Below are 16403 nucleotides of genomic sequence, written 5' to 3' on the forward strand. Positions count from 1 at the left end.
TGCACAACCGGCACTGGCCAGGGAGCTTGTGGCACTCCGGCTTAATCAGATCTGTCATAATTACCATTCTGCATGTTTCTGACACACGCTGTGAAATATTTCAATTTAACTGCCGCTACCAGCACAACCAGATGTAGTGCGAGTGTGGCTGCATTGGAAATATTATTCCTCAGGATAAACTCTCTCCTCCTCCTTTTTCCTCCCACCCCCCCCCCCCTTACAGCTAATGTGGCACAGAAGCTGATGTATCCTGTAAATCTTGAATGCAGCGCTAGATTGATAACAGGCGATTAGACAGTTTAACCACAAACAGCTTGTTCATTTTTCACAAATGAAAACCACATGTGGTGTAACTAAAATTTCAGTCCCTTTTTTTTCTTAAGAGTTGGGGTATGTATGTGTGCGTGTTGAAGATGTGCTTAAATAAAAATAAAATGCAATGAAAAGAAGTTAAGTGTCTATAAAAATGGAGAAGTTGCCTGTTTTTTTTCCAGGTTATTTTATCACAGTCTTCCTCAAATCCCGTTTTTCCACTTTCACCAAAACTCAAATGAGAAAAAGATTCTCCATTGGCCTTTCCATTATTTTCTCTAACGTTTATTTTGGATGGAAGAGATATTATCCCTTTGGTCTATTCCCTTGTTTTTGGTTTTGGTTTTGGTTTTGGTTTTTTTTTTTTTTTTCAGGGTTAAACCTGTTATTTGAACATAAGTTCTGAAAGCATATTTACTGTTGGGCATATATAGCTTTTTAAAGGACGGTTTCCCTATTTTTTTTCTTTAAATGAGAAGTTGCTAGTTTAGGCTTTATGGTCATGTCCCAGGCAATGCAAACACAAAATGGGGCCAGTCAGAAAATTTATTTCTTAGAGATGTCTGTTGATCTGCAGAATCAGTCCGAAAGGTAGAGTTGAAAACCAGTGATTTCTGTTTCTGTAGAAAAATTGGAGATAACCTGGCAGAAAATATAGACTCAGTAGGTAACCATATAAGGCCAGAGTTATCACCAGTCTCAGAAGAATCCAGCCATAAAAAAATTAAAGTATTGGAGCCATAAGAAAGCAAATAAGCCAGGAGAAAACTAAAATTAAGAGAGGAGAAAGAAATAGGATCAGTAGTGATTTAGAATCATACCTCTGGAGAAGGTTCACCACAATCCACTTTAGAGAACATTTAAAACCATAGATACAGCCTAGTTAAAGGTCTTTTAATGCCAAATAAAATACACTCCTTTTCTTTTATCTTTACTTTTACTACTTCAGTTATGAACCTCACTTTTGGAAGCTTCCTAGGATTCTGTGGTGATTCCTATTATCTGATAAGAAGTGCCATTTCCCATAGACCTGTGGGCTTTTTATTCTTGTTCCCTTACTTTATTCATTTTCCCCTCTTCCTTTGTTACTTTCTCACATTAAAAAAAAAAAAACAAAAAAAAAACAAAAAACTTCGCAGTTTTTGACCAGAACTTTCTTTCCTTTTACTCTGGCTATTTTCTGTGTGTTTTGGGTTTGCTCCGTGATCTCTTCCAACTGGAAATTTTAACATTTTCTGCCTCTTCATACTTTATTCTGGCTTGAATATCACCTCCAAGGGAAAACAAAAAGTATTTGCCTTTTAGTTAGAACCCATCTCCCATCTCAGATGCTCAGCAGTTCACATGGTCGATACCAAATTATTAGGTCAGTTTCTTTTCACAGTCTTCATCTGCCTTTGTAGTCATTTTGCAAGATGCAGATATCGAAGATTTGATTCGGTCCTCACCTAAGCAATCTGTCACCACAGTATCTCCTGTTGAATACAGATATCACCTCAAAAATCCTTCTTAACACAAAGTTGAAGGTGCTGGTCACTAAATAGTAAAGTCAACCCACCACTGCTTCAGTCACTTGTATTTCAGGGTTCCCAGGAATACTAAACATAGGATGTATGGGGATGAGTCCAAGAAATACGAGAAGTGGAGGTAAGAAAAAAAATCCTGCACCTTATAACTTCATTGCTACTGCCCTGGTTTTAATAGCTCTGAAGTTTTTGCACAGCTGCCTCAAGATATGTTAGGGATAAGCCAGCATGCAAATTGAATCACACTTTGCAGTCATTAGTAGTGCTCACTAGGTAAAGGAAACTTGATTTGTTCCACAGCGAATGAAAGATTTCATTAACATTCTGAAAAATCATCCACTAGTTTTCCATGTTTGCAAACTTTTGTTTTTGTGTATTAGAATTTCTTTGTTCCCAGCACACCTGTTGATACAAAAGGGCTCAGGAAGCAGAGGGGGGAACAAAAAAGAGTTACTGTTTAGGGATGCTGTTTTATGTATGGAGTTTGAAAATGTTGAGTATTTTGAGTATGAGAGAAGAGCATGTCTTTTCATTCAATTTAATTAGATTACAAAAATCCCGTTGTTCAAAAACAGATTACAGTTTTCTGTGTGGACCCTGCCCCACGACCCTCTCTAATAAAAGAACAGTTTTCATGTATCTGTTAACAAGTCATGGTTGAAGATTCAGTAGAAAGTAGTTCACAAAACTTTATCTTGCCCAACTCAGGCCACTTTCCCCAGCCACCGAGCAGCTGTTCTTTTACATTGCTGTTGGATCCTCCTGAAAACGTACAGGAAAGTAGAATTGGCTATATGCTGTTTTCTTTCGGACCCTCTATTTGCATTTTTCATTGTTGAAATCACCGATATCATTTACAGTGAAGCTCATCTTTTTATTCCAAGCCGACAGGAATGGGAGGGCATGTTTCTGAATATCTATGGCAGATAGAGATAGGGCGATGGTAACTAATTTACAAGCTCACAGATGGTTTATATAACAACTTGGACGTAAACTTCATCTTTCAGAGAAAGCATTGAGAATTGCAAAGAGTGGTGATCGCAGTCCCACTGCTATCATGCCGTGTGGCCCCAGGCAAGTCATTTAACCTCTCAGGCTCTGAACTTCCCCTTTAGGAAGGTAAAATTGGTTGGGTCAGATTATGTCTGACCCAATGTCCCTTGCAGTTCCGACTTCTGTGTGTTTGTTGCTGAAACAGGTGCACGAGTATGAAAGAGGATGCTATTTTGATTGAAGGTACTGCCGACAGGTGTGTTAGTCTAGGAATGAGTCACAGAGGAGGTAAGGTTTTGAATACTGACAGGGCTTAGTTTGGTGGGGGGACAGACAAAGTGCTATTTTGGGGCCTGTGGCCAGAAAGCATTCATAGGTGGGATAGAGTGGGGAGCATTGATTGTTTGAGATCCAGTGTGAAAACTTCATGTTGATAATAGATGACCTGAGGCTCTCGTAAAGTCATCTGAGACTGGTTATTACCTACCTGAAAGACCTCTGTCTCATTATCAAGGACCTAGAGGAACCATTACAATATGGACATGAGATGAGCTCAGTTCAGTTGGGGAACGAGCTTGGCTTAACAGGTGGCAGGGCAGTGGTTTGCCAAAACACTGTGACTGGAAGGTTGCTAAAGAGTGTCCTCCTTAAACACATTTTTTGTTTGTTTGTTTGCTTGGTTTTTTTTAACTGATGCCTGAAATTCTGCCTTTAACATCTCACTGTTTGGGGACTGGTGCAAGTCATGGGAAGGATAACACATTAAAGAGGAAAAACTATTCTTGGTCCATGAGAAATCCCAGGTTTGGAAGAGATGAGTGAAAGAGAAAGTACACCAGAAAAAGGAGGCAGGGAATGACAGCTCAGTTGAAGGAATAGCTTGAAGCCCGTATTTGCAAGTTCATAAATTGGTACCTGTAGCATTTAATAGCTGCTGAGGAGTGCCCATTCCCACATGTCTCCTTTAAATGTTTACCCATTTACTAATGGTGCCAGCACGAGTGCTACTTGTTATGGGTGCTACTTGGCTGGTTCATTGATGGAGTATTTGGTGGTTTAAATGAAATGCAGATTAGCTAAAAATAAATTACTTTCAATAAGGTCAAGGAAGTGAAAGCTGTAAATAAAATATACATTCACAAACAGACAAATGCTATTAGGAAATCCAGCTCAGTCCATGCCAAGCTGTTACTGTCTAAATTGCCTTCTTTCTTCCTGGCTTGCAATTAATTTTTGCTTGTGTGTTTGGAGATTGGGGGAAGGGTAATAGCCTAATGGGTAATGATTTTATTTTAGTATTTTGATTAAAGAGACTAAATAACTTGGACCCTGGATAACCATAAGGACTACAGCCTTATCCATCAAGCTTAATTTCTAGACAGAAAGTTGCGTTGTATTTGTGGATACATTGAGCATTGTGCTACATATATAGTGAGGAGACGGATGTGTGCTCGGGTATTTTCTCCCTGTCCCACCCCCAGCCCACCCCCACCTACCGTCTTTCCCATTCACTTTTTTCCTTCCTTTAATCCTCTATTTGACTAGCTCCCTTCTTGCCCTCTCCTCAGATCTCAAAGGCAAATACTTTATAACCGTTTGCTCTTTGAAAAGTGGTGATGAGAGCAAGGGCTGCTTGCCTGGCGCTTTGATTTCCCTGGTTTCCTAGCCTTTCATAGGTCCCCGCGCCCCATAGGACGCCCATGTCACCGTTCTGTTCCTTTCCCTGCCTCCATCCTCTCTCTGCCCTGCTGCCTTATCCCCTTCTGTTTGGGAAACCCAGGTGTCTTCAGAAAACCCCATTAGTGTTCCTCTTTTGGCAGATGGACATTTCTCAAAGGATACTCTGCTCATCTTGTCCACCTTTGCAGTTACTCGGCTGGTAGGAAGTTAACTAAATTAGAATACGGTTGCTTTGTTCAGAGGTTGTGAACCGTTTTGTAAGTTTGTAACGGGACCAGGAAGAAAGAGTGAGGTATATATGTGCTAGCGTAATTGTGAATCAGAGATTTTTAAACTGGAAAAACTATTGTTTTATGAATGAAATCTCATCCAGCCCTGACATCAATAAATCAAAAGCCTTCCCCCGTTTTGATTGACTTGAGGACTGGACGGAGGTGGGCCTTCTCATCGATCATGGCACTGTTGAGATGCCCTGATCGAAACCTGGGGCTCCTGAGGACATAGTCTGGGAACCATTGTGCTGAACTAGTGATTAACTCTTTTCCTCCAACCGTCTCTAACAGGCTTGGTCCTTTAGTGGCAAAAATAAAATAAAATAAAATCTATTCCATGAATCCATAAATAACCAAAATTTTCTAAACTACTAGGAGCTTATAGAAGATAGCTGTAGAAAAATATTTGAGGGGCGCCTGGGTGGCGCAGTCGGTTAAGCGTCCGACTTCAGCCAGGTCACGATCTCGCGGTCCGTGAGTTCGAGCCCCACGTCAGGCTCTGGACTGATGGCTCAGAGCCTGGAGCCTGTTTCCGATTCTGTGTCTCCCTCTCTCTCTGCCCCTCCCCCATTCATGCTCTGTCTCTCTCTGTCCCAAAAATAAATAAACGTTGAAAAAAAAAAAATTTGAAGTGTGTGTGTGTGTGTGTGTGTGTGTGTGTGTGTGTATTGGAGTATAAATGTGTGTATACACACACACGCACGTGGGGTGATGGGAGTTCTTCTTAACTGTAGCCCACCTTCCCCCCAGGGGTCCATGAACTTGGATAGAAAAAGAAATCTTTATTTTCACTAACATTTTACTGAAGTTTGACATTTTATTCCATTATCAATATAGGCGACAAATCGTAGTAGTATTAACAATACCTATGAATTTGTCACCAGTAAAAATCACAAATATTTTCATATCACATTAAGTTGCTGCAGATATCTCAAAATATCTCAAAAATCACAGTAGTTATCAGATCTGTTGTTAGGTACTGTTACTGAGCGTGTTAATAAAGAAGCATTTATATCACTGTATCACAAATTTTTGGTAACCGTATTTCAGCATAATTGGTTTTCTTCATAATCTTATGCATTTTATTTCAGGCACATAAGAACATTGTTCTGGAAAGGCATCATCTGTGGGCTTTAGCAGCTTGCCAGAAGGGTCAATGGCACAAAAGAAATGAGATCAGTCATTAGATAAATTATATGTAGGGGGAGAATTACATATTTTTTTAGTACATTAGCTGAAGAATTCTTGAATTTGCAGGGGGAACCTTTGTTATTTATGACTTTATACTATGCTTATTTTTCAAGGGTCCTTCACTTCGGAGCAGGTAAGCAGGGGTTAGGTTCATTGCCATAACATTTAAAACAACAACAGCAAAAACAGAAACCTATTGGCAGCCTTTTCTCCAACATGCTGATGCCACATACAGATGACTTTGTGAGAAAGGGCCTTTGCCCTTCGACTGGAGACTCTGCGTCCAGGGGGCTTCACCTTTAATATCAACTTCCATCTGAAGTGTAAGCTGTTCTTTCCTCACTGGACTCTAAGTGCTGGCGGAAATGACTCCCTATTATATCTGTCCCCACATCTCCTCTTAGCCTGCACAGTAGGTGGCACATAGATGGCACTTAATGATTATTTGTAGAAGAATAAAATGATTCAGAAGCACATTTCATCCGTTCTCAATTTTGCCCTCACAAAACCCAGCACATTCCTAAAGGAGCTCTGGTGGGAGGAGGGAGATTCTGTGCTCCGAAAGACAGAGTAGGGTCACACTCCTGTCCCCCTCCCCCGGGGCCCTCTCGGAGCCTGCCTTCCCCAGGTATAAGACAGTTTCAGTGGTCCTGAGGAGTGACTCAGTTGACCTGTGCAGAGAGCTCAGCCTCCCCTGTCTCCTTTTATTGGTAAAATTATAACCCGGCCATTGTCACTGGGATCCACGTGATGCTTCTAGAAATATTTATGCCTTCTTTTTTTGATGTGCCCTTGGGAATCACAAGATTTGAATCCCTCAATTAAGCCAACCTCTGATTAGTAGGTTTGCATAATGGATAAAATGATGTGGGTTTTGGCCACAAAATGGGTGTTACTTTATCAGCAAAATCATAAGCAACGGGAGCTCATAATGACCCTGCCCGCTTGATTGTTCCTCTTAGGATATGAGTCCCATAACTTTTACAATCCCGAATTGCCTTCCTCTGGTTTTAAAAATTCTTTGTTATCTTTCCTAGGATATCATAGAGGGAAGATTTAAATTTTTAATTCCTAGCCCCTAAATATGCGTAATGGGACATATAGCTCATTCTAGGAGATGTCTGCAGTGTTGAAAAGTTTTATATAAACCAACTAAAAATGCATTGGAGGAAATATTTGTTTAAAATAACCTGTAGCAAATTATTTTTGTAAGCAGATAAATCCCTGTATCAAGTAGATCATCACCGAAAAATTATTTGTTTTATAAGCTCAAGTTTTTACAGGTTTGGTTTCTTCTTTTTTTTGCACGTAACATATATGGATATTCAGCAACATTCTTTTCTTCATGATCTTCATAGTTTTGAAAAGACAAATACATCCTGTAAAACTTTAATGGTGACTTTAGGGTACCACATGATGAGACATTTGCTTCATAACATTGCTGTGTACGAGTCCATATTTATTTGAGTTGAGGGGTTTGGGGAAAAGTGAAGTTTCCCATTCAGCTTCTTGAAACAATCCGATGTTGTATTTGCTTTTGACAGAAGCCTTTAATCGTGCTACCCTGCCTCCTTAAACCTAGTAAGATGAGCTCAGTTTGCATCTTAGTTTTTTTGAACTGCAGCATCATGATGAATGCTGCAAGTTTTGGGACTTTGCTACAATACATGATACCCTCAGGAATCACAGAGAGGTATACGGTTTCTTGCCACTAACTAAATGGTCCAGATTGTGCAATTTTTACAGCTCTCTCTCTCTCTCTCTCTCTCCCTCGAACTTACTGCCACTGCAGTGTTACAGGGAATCCTTTGCTGCATTTTTACACTCACTCATTCAAGCGTGAGCCCCAGGGCATGTCCAGGCCCCTTGGATGAAGGAAAATGAAGACTATGTCACTCAAAGGGCTATTTGTGTGGACGTTTGTTTATGATAAATGTAATTCAGCTGAGATGGGGGGCGGGGCAGGGAGCTGAATTAAAGAAACCCATCAGCGTTAGTTCGTGGAAGAAATGCTCTGGCCTCAACCAGAGCAGTAGGAATGGAAAATAAGAAACCAATTCAAGAAATGTTCTGAAGGAGTAGAATTGGCAGGAATTCATCATGATTGTTCTCTTTATAAAGCAAGCAGACAAGAAATATCAGATTTTTAATTGAAGCTGTTTGCTAAGTTTTTTTATTGAAAACATACAGCTACTATAAAAAAAATGCAAGCATAAAGAAGAACGTAAGGAAATACTCAGAATCCCAAATTAACTAAAGATAGCCTGATTTATGTTCTTTATACACACATATGTATACGTATACATATATATGTGCACATGTATATATATGTCTTACCTTTATTCATATGCTATACATATCTTTTACTTTCCTACTAAGATAGATTTAAGTTATATTTTACGTTTCCTATCACAAATAATGCTAACATGAACGTTATTATAGTTAAATATTTGTATACCTCTTTATCATTTATTTATTAAAAAAACTTTTTTAATGTTTGTTTATTTTTGAGAAAGAGAGAGCACAAGCAGGGGAGAGGTAGAGAGAGAAGGAGACCCAGAATTTGAAGCAGGATCCAGGTTCTGAGCTATGAGCACGGAGCCCAACATGGGGCTCGAACCCACAAACCGTGAGATCATGACCTGAGCCAAAGTCAGACGCTTCACTGACTGAGCCACCCAGGCACCCCTCTTTATCATTTATTTAGAACCAATTCTTAAAAGTAGAATTATTGGATTAAAAAAAGGCTTTTGTGTTTTAAAGGTGATTACTAGACATTTCTACATTCAACATTTCCACATTGCCCATCAGCAAGATTATACCAGTTTATACTTCAAATAACAGCCTTTCAGCCCAGGTGACTAGGTGGGTGTTGATGCTGTTGAGTTAAACTACATATGAGGAGAACGTAGTCTATAAGAGGAAGATACTGGGTTCAGTTTGGGATGTGATAACTGAGCTGTTTTCATTAACTCCCCAGATACTCAAATTCCTTTGGATTATCTTTGTGATAGTGGCAACAATAATAAAAATAGTGAGAGCTGACATTCATCATACTGCTTCTGTGTGCCGAACCCCTTGCACGGATTGTCTCTTTTAACTCACACAACCCTATGAGTAGTGGTAAAATTACCCCCATTTGCAGAGGAGAAAATTGAGGCCTAAAGAAGTTGAATAACTTGACCAAAGATACAGGGCTGGTAAATAGTAGAATAGGAATACATATTCAAACCCAGGCTTGCTTTTTTTTTTTTTTTAATTTTTTTGTTTTTTTTTTTTTAATGATTTTTAAAAATTTTGTTTTAATTTATTTTGAGAGATAGAGAAAGAGCAAGCAGGGGAGGGGCAGAGAGAAAGAGAGAGAAAGAATCCCAGGCAGGCTCCGCCCTGTCGGCACAGAGCCCAACATGGGACTTGATCTCACGAATCATGAGATCATGATCTGGGCTGAAATCAAGAGTCAGACACTTAACCGACTGAGCCACCCAGGCACCCCAAACCCCAGGCATTCTTAATAAATGGGTCTTAGAAGTACAGCATGTAAAGGAGGTGAGGTCACAGTACTTGAGTATTCTCAAGAAAGTCCAGTATGGGAAAGAGCTATAGCGAAAGAATGGTACATACAAGCAACTGATCTACCTATTTTTCCCAGCGCATTGATAATTCATTTTCCTCCTTTTTTTCATTATCCTCACCATTTTATATATTGCCTATTTTTCAAGGCCAAGCCAATATCACTTTTCATCAGTGTAGCCTTGTACTGGCAGTTATTTTTGAATGCTTCCCAAATACACTGTGAGCCTTTTTAAGGCAAGTGCTTTCAATTTAAGTTCATCAGACCTTTTTGTAGTTATCATGGACCAGGCACTGGGCTGAATGTGTTCTATTTCATATGTACCAGTCACAGTCCTGTGAGATTAATACTCCTATTGTCTGCACTTTGTAGAGGAGGAGCTGAGGCTCAAAAAGGTAATTTGCTCGAGTTCACATACATAAATGCCTACATGGGATATAACCCTTTATCAATATACTGAGGTGTTTGAGCATTACTAGAAGGAGAGTTAGTGTTTGGATGGGCAGAAAAAAGGAGAAAGGGCTTTCCTTCAGTATAAAGGATGGAGAATAGAAAGTGGGGAAGTGCTGGGCAACAGCTCATAAATAATCCAGTGAATTAGGACATGAATGGGATTGGGAGTAGCCTTCAGGGCAGCCCCATGGAGTGTGAGCATTTTCTCTGTGATGGGAAGCCTTTGAAGGGCATTTTGAGCAGTAAGATAACTTTGGGCAGTTTGAAAGACCAGAGCAATGATTTTCATCCCAGCATCTCTTTTCTAAGAGCATCTCAGAGATGGCTAAGGGGATTCAAGAAAGCTTAGTTAAACCTGTGTATTTATCTGGCAGGAAGTTCCATAGGCTAAGCTAGACATCACATTTATTTGCTCCTTTAGGTGTCACAACTTCGTATGATAGCTCTAGTCATCATCGGTGCACTGTTTCCCCTGAGTTAAGAAAAGGCATGATTAGTTAAATGCTTTTTTGTTCAGAAATCAAAATAATTGTCCATTTGGAGTAATTAAAAAGAATGCTTGGTACCTAAGAGCATACTTCAAGGGAGACGACTCCCAGGCTGGCAAGTCAGTGGTGGACGACAGGTGGAAAGGAGTCATGGATTCTGCACGATAGAAGAAAGGCTGACATTGATGGACCTTGGGAGTACTGACTTTTCTGTTTTTTAACGGCACTATTTATGGAGAGTGAGAGGAGAATAAAAACTTAAGTACGATATTAAGGCACAGTGTGTATAAATGTTAAACAGGAGCAAAATCATATCACTGACATTTATGTAGTGTCGAAAATACATCTTAGATTGAGGAGAGAAAACAAAAAAAATTCTTTTTTGAGTCCATATTCAGGACTCAGGCTTGTAAGCCACATTTTTGTTTGCTTCACTTAAGCTTTGAAGAAACGATCTTGAAAGCAGGTTAGTATATGAAGTATAAGAAAAATTAAACCTTTAAGTTAGATATGTTCCAAATCTGATGTTTTTAAAGGAAAATTCAGCCTTTCTTTGGAAGTTCTCTGTTTCAATCAAAATACAAGATTATTTTCTTGCTAGCTAGTTTAATATGTTATCTACAATTTCATGCTTTTCTCTCATCCCTCCTTTTTCCCTACTCAGATTCTCCTTCCTGAAAATATTCTTTAAACTGTAAGAGCTCCTTGTCTAACAACCTTTTAAAGTGGGAACCATTTTTATCTACTCTGGCCAAACTGTCATCTGGTAATCTTACTACAGATCAAACAATCTGTAGCAAAAGAAAAAAAAAAAAAAAACAACACTATATTTACGTGTGCCATAAAGCCAGTGGCTTTGACAAGGTAGAAAAGAGGGGAACATAAAAGCTATTTTCATTTTTTTACTTAAATTTTAAGCAAAATTGCATGCTGAAGATTATTTACCAATGATTCTGATTATTCAAAATTCACTAAATTTTAGTGGGAGCTTTTCCTCAGATTGTATGAGCATTTCTTTTTGCTACTCAGAAATCTCCAGAAACTCTGCTTGGATGTGTTTAACCTTTTAAAGATAAAGTGGCAAAAATTTACTCAGGAGAAATTGGCCAGTAGCCACTGTATGTCCAGTTTCCACAGTACGGAAACCCACAGATTTTTGGCTGAGATACTGAGTCCCTTAAATAACCTGGAGAGGGTTTACAACAGTGCCAGTTTAGAAGTATAAAACTAGTAATAGTTTTAAAATATCATGATTTTTTTTTTCTTTTCAGCAAATACAGGTATCAGAATCCATACCTTGAAAGTAAATATATTTGGGGAATACATACACACGGGTATTCTATTTAAAATATGTTTCTTTTTAAAAGCCCTCTTTAAATACAGTGGATGTAATGTGCTACTTTTAGCATGAAAATTTATTGGTACGTCTGTGTTCAAACTTATTTCCCGTGTTTTCTTTAATAAGACCCATGTTAACGTAGCAGGAAAAGTTACTCAGCGCCTGCTGAGATTTTCTTCACAGAACACAAAGTAGATGTTATTAAACTGGGGAGAAAGATTAATGTATTTCCTACTAATTCCATAGAGGAGAACATGTATCTTTATTAATGTTAATGGTGGGGGCCTCTCATTATGTTATAGAATTATCTGCTTTAGCAAAGGTTTTTCTTCTAAAGAACTTCATAACATTTAAAGGTTAATATGTTAGGTAAAGAACAGTATCTTAAGATAAGTGTTTTTATTACAGGACATGATGGGATGGTTTTTATTAAATTACATGATGATTTGAATGGGGAAGAAGAAAAAGTGCCCTGCTTCTTGCCCTCAACTTTAATGCCTTTAATCAAATAATGACCTTCTGGAAAACAGTTACTTTTAAGCATTTGGAAAGATCAATACCACTTTGCCACCAAAAAATGGCCTAGACGATGAAATTTGATGTATTTAAAGTATCATTTCACCCTCTTAACCTAGTAAATAATTTAAAATGCTTTCAATATTGTTTTGCTACTGTTCTGTTTCCCGCTGTTTGAAGTGTTACGACTGTTCCTGAGGGAAAGAAAAAGGGTAGAAGTTGGTATGTGAAGCATCCGGGCCTCCAATCTGGAAGTGGGGTTTTACCTCCATTGGGTCCTGTGTCTGCAGTAGGGCCCCCAAAGAGGTAATAATGTGTTAATACTGTATTTGAGGCAGAGTGTGGTACAAGGCATAAAAAGTATGAAAATGGAACCCTTCTGGAACGTTAAAGGCATGGCTTCGCCGCCATCAGTCGCGTTGCGTCTTTGTGATATCTGTAAACCTTCGTGCTAAAGGTGAAAGATTGTGCAACTCTGACAATTAGAACCCATTTTCCCCCAAGCTTATAGAACATTGATATGAAATTACCCTTGAGTGCCGACAGCTTTGTAAATAAAAAAAAAAATTGCCCTCTGTTAGCATGTTTGTGGGCATATTAAAAACTGTCTTCATTAGCATAAGTAACACTTACGGATTCTTTTAAAAGTAGAAAATTATTTGCTGAATGATAAATTGCTAGCTTTATAGTTAGTTGTTGAAAATGTACTCATTCAAAATGCCTGGTGTAGTTTAGTCTACAATACTGAATTTTTTGTGTTGGAAGTACTATTTAATGGATTATGTACTTAATCCTTGCTCCTACCACTTGCTAAAACGTAATTCATGCTTTCCACTAAAATGTTTGTATCAAATACGTCCCTATTTAGATTGATTTCTTTTAATATCATATATTATTATACTATATGCCCCAGAGATTGGAACAAAGTACTCCTGCAAATAACACATAAAAGATGAGGGTGAGGGGGAATAAACACAGACTACAAAATGTTTCGCTTTTTAGAACTCACATTACCATTCCTTTTTTGAAAATGTATTTTTCCTTCTTAGTTGCAGCAAGAATTGTCAGTTTTCTTTCTTCTTTTTTCTTGTAGCTCTAGGATTTAAAATGTATATGCATATAACAGTAACATATACGTATCTCTATATTGTATTAAATGATTTTTTTTTTCCTCAGAGAATACTGAAGCCTATTTTCCCCTGGAAAGCTCGTTGTGTTATGTGTTCCCAGCTCTGTCACAGAACAGGCCCTGTAAGGGTTCTCTTTTTATGTTTGTGAGACTGTATAGGTACAATAAATTCATTCAGGAAAGGAGGTTACTTTTCTGACTCAATTAAAATCATTGTGTACCCTTCTCCGTTCAGATGTTCGAAGTGAATTGACTTGAATTAATTGTTCTAAAAAGAGTGGAGTGGAAATCAGGGATTGAGTTTGGTTGGAAATTAGCAGCTGAGAGATGAGGGTGCCAGGATTTTTATTTAAATGTGGTACAACAAGATTCTGTCAGTAAAGCACATCATTAGAATATTGAGTTTAGAACTGCTAATTTTTCCTTTAAAATGAGCATACAGTCATGTGTTTCATGGACCATAATAAATTGCCATTGTGTTGTCATTGAGTTTGTTTTGCTTTTTTTCAGTACTGGTTTGGCAGTCATTCTGCATTTTCTCTTTTCCTTCCCCGCCCCTCCCCCCATCTTACTTTTTTTTTTTTTTTTTTTTAATAGATCCCTCACCAAAACCAGTCCGAAGAATGTTATTTATTTCATGCGGTCTTAGGTTTAGCATCTTCTGCACCGTTTTCTTGCTTACGGTAGCAAGACATTTGCAGATGGTTCTTGGTTACTATAAAGTACATAACAGTATTTCCTTTGTGGCAGATGGATTTAAGACTTTTAGTTCTCAATAAATGTAGGTTTACAATACATAACTTTACAGGATTTGTGTTGTATATAACAGGTTTGAACATATTATCTCAGAATTCATCTGCATGGCATTTTCAGCTTATTCAGGGTTCAAGCCAGTTTTTTTAAGTAATGGGGGAGCGCTGTGATTGATAGCAACCGCTCAAGGCGTGATTTTGAATAGAAACAAAGGGTTTAGAACAGAAGGTGTCAAATTAAACTTCGTCAGTTTGAAAAGTAGTAACATCCTGAAAGTATTACTAATTTATTTACATGTGGCTACTGTTTATATTTTGCCCTCTTTATATGCAGTGTAATGTTGCTTGGCAAATTGACTACACTTAAAGTTTAGGTTGTTCCTTGTACCATTTTAGTTTTCTGAGCGTGGATTGGTCTTATTATTTTAAGGCTGTTACGCTCCTGTCTTCCCTACTGTACGGAACAGTTGTGATCTAATTTGATTTGGGGAGTAGCTCACTACTCCTGCCTATGGTCTTAGAATATTTCAAGTCCCAGAGACCTCTCTTAAAAATGTAATTATGTTCACATTTTGCAGCAAAGTCCTGCATTTCATTCCTTGCCTCTCCTCTACCAAGCAGATCTGTACATTTATCACTTAAAAACCCATACAGTGCTTAGGGGAATCATCATTATTTGTCAGATATTGTAATATTCTGACATGTTGCTTGTCTTACCAAGTTTGTTGGCTCTAATAGTATCACTTATGGAAAAATGACCTAGAAAAAGGTATTGGGGAATTAGAAAGCATTTGGCTTTTTTAGTCACTTTGTGCAAAAACCTAGATCAGATTACTGTCATCATTAATAGAGTCTCAGTCGATAGGATTTGAGGTAGTCAGAATATTCCAAGGTATTTAAATAGTATTAGAATAAATTAATCTTATTTTTGCCAGTGTAAATTGGGAATGAGCCAATGTCTCTGCTGACAAAGAACTAGCATATAAAAATGTCTGTTTTCCGTTATTTTTCAAGAGATACACACGTCAAGAAAAGCACTCCCCCTTTTTAATTTTTTTTTTCTTTTTGGAATACCCTTGTAGAACTAACAGTTCCCAGCTGCACCGTTAAATATTTTTCTAAGAAGCATCTGATTTCAGTCTCTTAAAATCATCGTGTCTCTTGAAAGGCTAGCAGAGACAAGCTTCAAACTTATAATTCATCAAATTATTTTTAGATAAGGAATTAGAAGTATTATTTAAGGGCAGAGGTTAATAGCAAACTACTGGAAATGTTATGGTAGTCATGGGCAATTAATAAAAATAAGGATCCATTTCATCAGTATAGAGACACAGAAGTGACAATATGAGCAAAATATTTGTTGAATGAGTCACGGCTCTTTTTCTGAAATATTTGTTAAACCAGCATGAGTGTGATTGTTTAGGAATTAGCTATCATTATTAGCCATTTTAAAAGAACTAATGATTTTCTTTTCCAAAGAACATCTGTGATCCACATGTTTTTTCTCATATATCCGAGTGCTAACTGATCTCTGTGTTACTTTAAAAAGTTTTTCTAAAGGATTGGAAAAATTATCGGAGTTTTTCAGCTCTCTCCAAGAAGCTTTTCTTACGTGAATTATTCTTAATTTAACTTTCAGCAATTTTTAGTTACAGGCATTTATTTCTTAAAAAAAAAAAACAAAACCTTAGCTACTCAATGTTTAGCACTTAGTGGGCCAGTATACAATACTAGCTAAGTACAAAACCCCCAAAATACCAACTTTTCTGTTCTGTTTTTAATGAGCCCTCTAACATCTTGAAAGATAAATAGAACTGCAGTAGTTTGCTCCGTGTAGGCATGGGGGCCTGTCAATTGCCATAGCTGAAGAATGGAGGAGGAAAGCCATCTTAACCATAGTTAATATTCAAGCCTACAGGAAGATATATATCTGAAACCTGCACAGCATCCAACTTAGAGGTAAAGTATAAAGAAATAGCTGAGATGTAGGAAAATATAAAATATTTTCATGGCTCAATCCAGATAGCAAATATTTGCCAATAAGAGCTAAATAAGCATCTCCAGGGCACATGTGCAAGTGGGTCTCAAATACCTCAAATACTCAAATACAGTTTGAGAGTTAATGTTATACTCCTATAGAGCGAAAATATGACACATCATCATATTTTTCTGGAAATA

General features: G+C 37.9%; 1 protein-coding gene across 9 annotated transcripts in view; it reads left to right on the top strand.

Annotated features, from left to right (window-relative positions):
• SATB1 (SATB homeobox 1) overlaps positions 1-16403 on the top strand; it is a 102157-nt gene that overhangs the window by 79410 nt on the left and 6344 nt on the right. The gene's annotated exons all lie outside the window — the stretch shown is intronic.

Source organism: Herpailurus yagouaroundi, unplaced genomic scaffold, assembly GCF_014898765.1.
Source record: "Herpailurus yagouaroundi ecotype Mexico unplaced genomic scaffold, PumYag 159, whole genome shotgun sequence".
NCBI lineage: Eukaryota > Metazoa > Chordata > Mammalia > Carnivora > Felidae > Herpailurus > Herpailurus yagouaroundi.